We start from the raw sequence: 9,864 nt of genomic DNA, 5'->3' as shown, positions 1-9,864 counted from the left end.
TTATTCCTCATGCTTGAAGGTATTTGTCTTCGTCTGATTGATTTGCTTTCGTTGACTAGTCGTAAAACCGCCGACTCATTGCTTCTCTGTGAGCGCAGAATTCGGTCAGAACTTCGAGGCAGAGACTGGTCAAATCGAAACGAGCTTGGACCCCATCAACTCCCCTGTCAAGGATGAAGCTGCCATGAATGTACTCCAACTAGAATCTCGTTTTGCTAGCGTCATCGACTACCTCGCTCGACTGAAGGTTGCGGTGTCGCGGATCGACACAGCGCTCTGGCCAAGGGCGACGCTCCAGAATGATCTCGAGTCTCTGATGACTCGACTCAATGAGATCCCTGGTCGAGTGCAGGAATGGAAGAAGTCTTCTGCTCGGTGTGGTGCTGACGTGGCTCTGTCTCTGGTTCGCGTTCACTGCAAGGAAGTCAAAGAAGAGAAGCTAGCAGCGATAAAGGTTTCCAACACCAAGAGGCTTGACTTCCAGTCCTTCATGGAGACTTTCATTGCTGCTGCTACTCGGATTGCTGATGGAATCGACCTCGATGAGTTCGTCGAGCCTGCCAGCCCTCCTCCTGTGGAGTGAACAAACTCTTTTATTATCCGTTTAAATTTGCCTCAGTATGTCGAGTGGTTTTGTAACCGTTAAACTCCTTCGGGCCTGAAGCCCGAGTACTTTAATCTGCGGTCTGGAACCTCGTGGGATTTATCTGAACTTGAATATGCTTGTCTTTATTTTGGTGCAGAACTTGAATCTTTACTCGGAACAGGCTTTTGTTCTTGTTTGTATTTGTGGCGCAGCTCCGAGGAGAAGGTCGCAGTCGACCTGCACATCGTCGTCCTTGCGGATCTGGATGGAGCGCATGTTATACTTGTGGCGCAGCTCTGAGGAGGTCGCAGTCGACCCGTACCTCGTCGTGACTGCAGCTAAGCCCCCGAGTGAGAGGGTTGCTCTTCACTCGGTAGGATTTTTCAAACTTAGGCGAGTATGGAACTGCAGCTAAGCCCCCGAGTGAGAAGCTTGCTCCTCACTCGGTAGGATTTTTCAAACTTAGGTGAGTACCGAACTGCAGCTAAGCCCCCGAGTGACAGGCTTGCTCCTCACTCGGTAGGATTTTTCAAACTTAGGCGAGTACGGAACTGCAGCTAAGCCTCCGAGTGAGAGGCTTGCAACTCACTCGGTAGGATTTTTCAAACTTAGGCGAGTACGGAACTGCAGCTAAGCCCCCGAGTGAGAGGGTTGCTCTTCACTAAGTCACCTTCCTGAAATGCTCGACCTCTCACATTTCTGGCATACAATCGACAAAGGTCTTGCTGATAGATAGTCGACCGGATCAAGGCCATCTCTCTCTCTTCCTCCAGAAGATCGACAGCGTCCTGTCGAGCTTGTTCTGCTTCAGTTTCTGAGAAAATTTCCACTCGGGGCGCATTGTGAAGCAAGTCACTCGGAAGGCCAGCCTCTTCATGCACTAAGAAGAAGGGTGTCCGACCAGTCGATCGATTGGGAGTTGTTCTCAATCCCCAAAGTACTGACGGTAGCTCAACGACCCAAGCGCCTGCTGCATGCTTGAGGTCACGCATCAACCGAGGTTTCAGCCCTTTGAGGATCAAACCGTTTGCTCTCTTTGCTTGCCCATTCGACTGCAGGTGGGCGGCTGAAGCATAGTCGACCCGAGTGCCTTGGAAGGCGCAGAAAGCTCGGAACTCATCTGGATCAAAGTTTGACCCATTATCTGTGATGATGCTTTGTGGAACTCCATATCTGAATGTTAACTCTCTGATGAAGCTGACAACAGTACTTGATTCAAGGTTTTTGATAGGTTTAGCTTCAATCCATTTGGTGAACTTGTCGACTGCTACGAGCAGATGGGTGAAGCCACTCCTGCCAGTCCTCAAAGGTCCAACCATATCCAATCCCCAAATAGCAAATGGCCAGACGAGTGGAATGGTCTTCAAGGCTGACGCAGGCTTGTGGGACATGTTGGAGTAGAAATGACAGCCCTCACACTTGTCGACTGTTTCCTTTGCCATCTCATTAGCACGTGGCCAGTAAAACCCTGCTTAGTATGCTTTGTCCACGATGGTAAGAGAGGACGCATGGTGACCACAGGTCCCCGAGCGGATATCATTGAGGATCATTCGGCCTTCTTCTGGCGTGATGCATTTCTGAGCGACTCCAGTAACACTCTCTCTGTAAAGCTGTCCACCCATCACAGTAAAGGCTTTGGATCGACGGACAATTTGACAAGCCTCTTCTTCATCCTCTGGGAGTTCTTTCCTGAGAATATATGCAATGTACGGCACTGTCCAATCAGGAATGACGACCAAAACTTCCATGATCAAGTCGACCACGGCTGGGATTTCAACTTCAGTCGGGTCAGTGGAACTCTTAGGCTGTGGGGGCTCTTCTGTGAAGGGATCCTCTTGAATGGATGGTGTGTGAATATATTCCAAAAACACTTTGCTGGGAATGGGCTCCCTCTTGGAACCTATCTTTGCCAGGTCATCGGCTGCCTGGTTCTTCAGTCGGGGTATATGGTGGAGCTCTAACCCTCAAACTTCTTTTCCAATTTCCTCACTGCATTGCAATAACCAGTCATAGTTGGACTCCTCACGTCCCATTCCTTCATCACTTGATTGACCACCAAATCTGAGTCACCGTAAACCATTAGGCGCAGGACGCCGAGTGAAATGGCCATACGCAACCCGTACAGAAGTGCCTCATATTTAGCTTCATTGTTGGAGGAGTCAAAGTGAATCTGGAGAACATAACTGATCTTGTTGCCTTGCGGGGATACCAAGACTACCCCAGCACCTGAACCATTCAACATCTTGGACCCGTCAAAGAACATAGTCCAATGTTCCGACTGAATCTGAGTCGGCAGTTGCTGTTCAATCCACTCGATGAGGAAATCTGCTATTGCTTGGGATTTGATTGCTTTTCTTTGCCTCGAACTTGATATCCAGTGGAAGGAGTTCAATCGCCCACTTAGCCACTCGACCAGTTGCATCTCTGTTGTTCAAAATTTCTGATAATGGAGCGTCGCTGACGACTGTAATTGAATGATCTGAGAAGTAATGTGCAACCTTCTTTGTGGTCAAGTAAATTCCATAGACAAGCTTCTGACAATGTGGATATCTCTGCTTGGATGGAGTTAAGACTTCGGAAATGTAGTACACTGGGCGTTGAACCCTGTAGGCTTTACCTTCTTCTTCTCGCTCGACCGTGAGTACTGTACTGACGACTTGTCCAGTGGCTGCAATATAAAGCAGTAAAGGCTCTTTGCTGATTGGAGCAGCGAGCACCGGCTGGGTGGAAAGCAGGGTTTTGAGCTCTGCAAATGCTGCGTCAGCTTCAGGAGTCCACTCGAACTTATCAGATTTCTTCATCAGTCGGTAAAGAGGCAATGCCTTTTCACTGAGACGGGAGATGAATCGACTAAAAGCGGCCAAACAACCAGTAAGCTTCTGCACGTCGTCTATGCGCACAGGGCGTTTCATTCGGAGTATTGCACCAACTTTCTCTGGGTTTGCATCGATCCCACATTCGGAAACGAGGAAACCGAGTAACTTGCCACCTGGAACTCCAAACGTACACTTCGACGGATTGAGCTTGATATCATATCTCCTCAGATTGGCAAAGGTTTCAGCGAGGTCAGTCAGCAGGTCGGAACCTTTATCTGACTTAACCATGATGTCATCCATGTATGCTTCCACATTCCGACTGATTTGAGTGAGTAGGCACTTCTGTATCATGCGCATGAATGTGGCACCAGCATTCTTGAGACCAAAGGGCATGGTGACATAGAAAAAGCACCCGAATGGGGTGATAAATGATGTTTCTATTTCATCAGGTCCATACAGTCGGATCTGATGGTACCCGTAATATGCATCCAGGAAAGACAACCGCTCACATCTTGAAGTTGAGTCGACTATCTGATCGATGCGAGGAAGAGGGAAGTGATCCTTCGGGCAGGACCGATTGATATGCTTGAAGTCGATACACATACGGAGTGAATCATCTTTCTTAGGAACCATGACGACATTGGAGAGCCACTCGGAGTGGTAAATCTCTCGGATGAACTCAGCTGCCGGAAGCCGAGCCACTTCCTCGCCAATTGCTTTTCTCTTCTGTACGGCGGACCGTCAAAGATGCTCTTTGACTGGTTTTACCTTTGGGTCGACTCGCAAACGGTGCCCAGCCAGCCCCCTGGGCACACCTGGCATGTCAGAAGGTTTCCATGTGAAGATGTCCCAGTTCTCATGGAGGAACTGGATGAACGCTTCTTCCTATTTGCTGTCGAGTGTTGTTGAGATATGAGTCGGAGCAGCATTGGGATTAGTCGGGTGAATATGAACTGCCTTTGTTTCACCAGATGACTTAAATGCAGAATCTGAAGCAGGCTTCTTAGCTCTCAACAAATCACGCGGATCTGCTGTCTTCTTGTATTCTTCCATTTCAACTGTTGCCATTTGCTCATCGGCGATCTTTGAGCCCTTCTGGAGGCAGTCTTCTGCTCGCTGCCGATTACTAGTGACTGTGATCACGCCCTAGGGCCAGGCATCTTCAGTTTGAGGTACACATAACATGGTCGAGCCATGAAACGAGCATATGCAGTCTGCCCAGAATAGCATGATAGGCACTATGGAAATCCACAACTTCAAATGTCAACTTTTCCTTACGGTAATTGTTTGAATCACTGAAAACCATGTCAAGAGTGATCTGGCCGAGTGAATCGGCTTTCATCCCAGGGAAGACTCCGTGGAATCGCATGTTGCTTTCGCGTAGTATGGACATAGGAATGCCCATCCCTCGGAGAGTCTCAGCATACAGAATGTTCAGGCCGCTGCCTCCATCCATCAAGACCATAGTCAGTCGGGTGCCCCCAACGACTGGGTCGACCACCAATGCTTGCCTCCCGGTGGTGGCCACACGCGGGGGATGGTCGGTCTGGTTGAATGTGATGGGAGTCTTGGACCACTTCAAATATGTTGGCGTTACCGGAGCAACCATGTTTACTTCTCTGTTGATGACCTTCAATCGACTTTTTCTTGGCATGGCAAATCCAACACATCATTTCCTGCTTGATCTTTTACCTTCTTGGGGATCCAGGGCCCTTTGGGCTTCCCCTTGAATTTTCCTTGAGCTATAACTAAAGCTTCACCAGGACATGCCGGCTCGGCTTTGCGTTTCTGCTTCCGACCCGCTCCGGCGTCTTGGGCGACTGGTTTTCCCTTTACGCTGCGGAGGCGATCCTCTTCTTCTCCATTAGCGTACCGAGTGGCTATTTCCAGCATCCGAGTCAGAGTCATGTCTCCTGTCCGACCGAATTTCAGGTTAAGCTCTCGATACCGGACGCCCTCCTTGAAGGCGCAAACTGCTTGGTGTTGAGATACATTTTCCACTGTGTTATGCAAAGTGGTCCACCTCTGAATGTAATCTCTCAAAGTCTCATTCGGTTTTTGCACACAATGTTGCAATTCTGCCAACCCTGCCAGTCGTTTGCAAGTACCCTCAAAAGTTCTGACAAACACTCGGGCTAGCTCTTCCCAGTTGAATATACTGCCTGGGGCCAACTGATTCAGCCAAGCTCTGGCCAAACCTTCTAACATCAGAGGGAGATGCTTCATAGCTACCTCATCATTTCCACCACCGATCTGTACAGCCACTCGGTAATCCTCCAGCCAAGTGTCAGGCTTGGACTCACCGGTGAACTTACTAACCCCAGTCGCCAACCTGAAGTTGGGAGGGATCTCAGCAGCTCTGATGGCTCCGCTAAAACACTCGGGACCTGAAACATGTACTCTTCTTCCACTCGGGCGATCTCTGTCTTGCCCTTCTCTGTGTGCTCGGTTCCTGTCGACCAGACCTTGCACCAAAATTGACCTCGCATCAAAACTTGGCTCTCTTGGGTCGACTGGCAACCTCCACTCATTGCTGCATGGGCGCCTGTCATCATAATGCCGAGGCACATATGATCCGCCCCTCGGAGGGGGCGTAGGCACTCGACGGCGGTCATCACGGCCGAGTCGATGATCATACCGCTCATGGTTCCGACCCAAGTACTGCTCTTGGTGATGCCAACGTCCCTCACGCCTCAGAGACGATCTTGGGCTGTGAGTCGACTGGACTGTATCAGCCACCACAGATCTGCTAGGGATTCTGTACCGCGACTGAGACACTGCCGTGTTCTGCTCTCCTGCCGCCCGGAGCAGAGCTTGGATCTGCATCAAACCTCTTCCAGCCTCCGATTGGGACGGCAGAATAGACTCTGCTATATGGGCTGCTGCTGCAAGATTCTGAATCGGAGTGTGGTATACCGGAGGTTGGGGCGGGAACAGTTGCCGCTGCCGTCGACTGGACTCAGGGATCCGCTGCCGAGCACGCTCGTCGAGTGCATGCTGAAGGTTCTCCAGTCGAGTGCGCTCAGCCAAAGTAGCCAGGCGCGCCTCCTCCAAGGCCCGAACCTCAGAGGTCTCTCCAACGATAGGCGTGTGGAGTGCCTCCATGTTGTGGCGGTGAAGTTACTCCTTCTGCTGTGAAGAAAGGGTTTCGGGGTGGTACTCATCGTGAACGCGCGATGGATCGCCACCGCCGTTGCGACGCATGCCAGGGGGCCTGCGCGGTGAGTTGACCATCAGGACTTCTACCGCAGGGTCGCTGATGTCGCATTCAGACAGGGTCTCGATGGAGCCAGTCGACAGATCGAACAGGCTGTAGAGAGTTTCGTCGGGCTTGATTGTCGCGACCTGGGGGTGGTCGACTGGCATGCCACCACATGCTTCACCCACCGCTGAAGCCGCGACCGACCGGATCGCTTGCGACGGCGAATAGCGGGAAGCGAAGACACCGTGGGAACCGACCGATACTGGGTCAATGGTTGCCGCAGAAGGACGCCGCTAACGCACGCGTGAAAGTGCGCCGCGGACTGGGAGCGCCTCGATGTCGAGAGGGGCCTCCTGGAGCCAGGCGGAGTCGTCTGCGACGAAGACGAGCGTGCCGAGATGGACCTCACGGCCCTCAGCCAAACCACCACCGACAACCATGATGATGGGAATCGGAAAAACTGCAACCTCACTGGAAAGTCACTAAGACACCTGCCCCACGGTGGGCGCCAACTGTCGTGGTTCTAAGACTGACAGTAGAATGGGGGGTAGGCATGAGGAGGCAAGATCCTAGCTACAATGAAGTTGTGCACGCAAGATTTACGAGTTCAGGCCCTTCTGAGAGGAAGTAACAACCCTACGTCTCGATGCCCTAAGGCTGGTCGATTGGATTATGCGTGAAGTTACAAGGGGTGCGAACCCTTGTACCAGAGGAGGGGGTGGCTTATATAGAGTGCGCCAGGACCCCAGCCATCCCCCGTTACATAGGGTTCAATGTACATAAAGAGGAGACGTTACTGGTAACGTCAGTATTAAAGACATATAAATGATCATTAAGACTACGGAGTGAACGTCTGACCATTGTCATTCAGAGTGACCTTAGATCTTCTATACTCCGAGTGGTTTTTGATATGGTCGAGTGAGTATACCCTGGTCGAATGGAATTGGGTTATCCGAGTGGAACTCACAGTCGAGTGGGTTGCATCCTACGATGATTTCAGTCGGTTGAATTTGCTGTCCTTTGAATGTCCTTGACCGTAAGGCAGAGTCCTTGGGAAGGGTGTTTAGATCAGGTCCATTGCCCTACCCTAGGTACACGTCATCGTCAGCTACTGATCTCAACTAAGGGAAACTTGTGTGCTAGCTACAAAAACTTACACTTGCGGGACCAAAAACTTGTATTCCCATACATTGGTGTAAGAAAGCACTTCCCAACCCAGGTATCTTGTCGATAAAGTTTGAGGAGTCGATAAGGTTGTTGACCAAGATGTCAAGCAAACTTTGAAGCAAGATTGCTTACGAGCTAAGAACTGGGTAGGTATATATATACATAACCTTCCATTTGGAGTGTTTTAGATAGTAGGCTGTGAAGTATCTCATTTTCTTTTGTACAATGGTCTGCGAAAGATTGATAAAGAAAGAACTCATAAGCTTCTCTCCCTAGATATTGTGTTCATTGTTCTTCTGCTTAACTGAATTATGTCATTGGTAAGTGCGATCGAATGACCCCTGTGTCTCCCCAAGTTTTACAACACATTATCATCACGAATTTCTCTAAGGGAATAGTATGTCAATTTGTCCTCTTCCTGGCTTACATTGTTCTTCTTTGTGGGTGAATCAAGAGCACCAAGTCTTTGCGAGGGCATGCTCAACTAGATACTAAAGCATCTGGTAAAAAAATAGATCCTGGAGTATTTATGTGTTCTAGATCATAGACTTGAGCATGCTGGGATATTTTTGGTGCTTGTTTGTTTCATATAAAACAAATAGATAACGAAACAGACTCATGGCATGCCCCTTTATTTACATAAAGTAAATATATATTCAATGATGATACATGAAATGTCAGGGATCACATCAAAATAAATTTGTAAGCTTACCATGGATGGCAGCAACTACCTCACATCGGATATGTATATATGTTAAGATTATCTTACATCACGATCCCTCACCCAGACTACCAACCAGCCTAAAACTAGGACAATTGGCCCTTTTGTTTCTAAAAAGGTGAAATCTTTGCTTTTCTTGAGACACCACTTGAACTCAGACCCGAAGATGTACCCAATCTATGGAAATCCCTGAAGGGTTGCTACGAACATCAAAGGCCAGTCATGCTTACACAAGCATGGGATGATTGGATAAACCTACACTTCCAATACTTCAAGTCTGTGACATCATAAACTCAGCCATGAACAAGGTTGTCTCTCAATTAAAACTGTGTAATGGGAAAGTTACCCATGTTGATACTATAGACAAGACCGTATGTTCATATCTTCCTTCCATCCCACAAATATGGTATTGCGAGAGCAATACATGCATCCACTAAGAAAAAGAGCAATACATGTATATGGATCATGCCAACTATTATGAGTTTATGTCTGTCATATTGGTTGTAGGGAAGAAAAATGTACTTATGAAGAATCATAGTGCTTGTCCCAGGCGTACCATGCTATGCTTAGAGTAAATTCCATCATTTGAAATACTGAAAGTTCCATTGGTCGCAGAAAGGACAATGGGAAATGCTAAGGGAAATAAAAGAATATGGGTAGTTCATTCCAAAAAAAAGAGTAAAACAAAAGAGGTAGATGAAAATTCAAGAAGGCATATACAAGTGTTGAACCATGTAATAAACAATATGGTTGTTTTAGGTGTGGAAATGATGAGCATTGGTCTCACAACTGTTCAACACCTAGGCATTTGCTTACATATAGTCAACTGGAAGAGGAAAAGCACAAAACAAGAAGCATGCATGACAATTTGCTACAAAGCATGATGCTCTTCTAGAAAATGAGAAATAAGATGACATGCTTGTTGATGACAAGTCTTGTAGTGTTGATTTTAAGGTAGATTACATGACCTTCACTAGTACAGCGAGCTCCTAAACAAACGGTTTAAAACCCCTTTCCGCGACGGCATTTGGAACCGTCTCCCAGTGAGTGTGGGCGATAGGGGGTCATTCCCACACGACCCAGAAACCATCGGGGATATGCCCTCCTAGCACACACGTTCGGCAAAATGAGGTCGTGTGTGACCGGCGAGCGCTCAAATACAGAAATACGTACAGTAGAGCTAAAAAATTCAATTATACGGTGAAATTGTTTTCGATCGCAAGTACATCCCACACAGTCAGTCCCCGCTAAACGTTTCCGTTCGTATGTACATCCCACAGAGTCGCTCGAAGGAAAACGTTTCCGTTCACAGGTACATCACACACAATTTTTCCTGTTAAATCGCTTGCGTTATTGAATATATCACACGCGG

This window comes from Aegilops tauschii, chromosome 5 (genome assembly GCF_002575655.3).
Source record: "Aegilops tauschii subsp. strangulata cultivar AL8/78 chromosome 5, Aet v6.0, whole genome shotgun sequence".
In the NCBI taxonomy this organism is placed as follows: Eukaryota; Viridiplantae; Streptophyta; class Magnoliopsida; order Poales; family Poaceae; genus Aegilops; species Aegilops tauschii.
The sequence above is the reverse complement of the archived record's forward strand: the minus strand, read 5'-3'. Positions refer to the sequence as shown.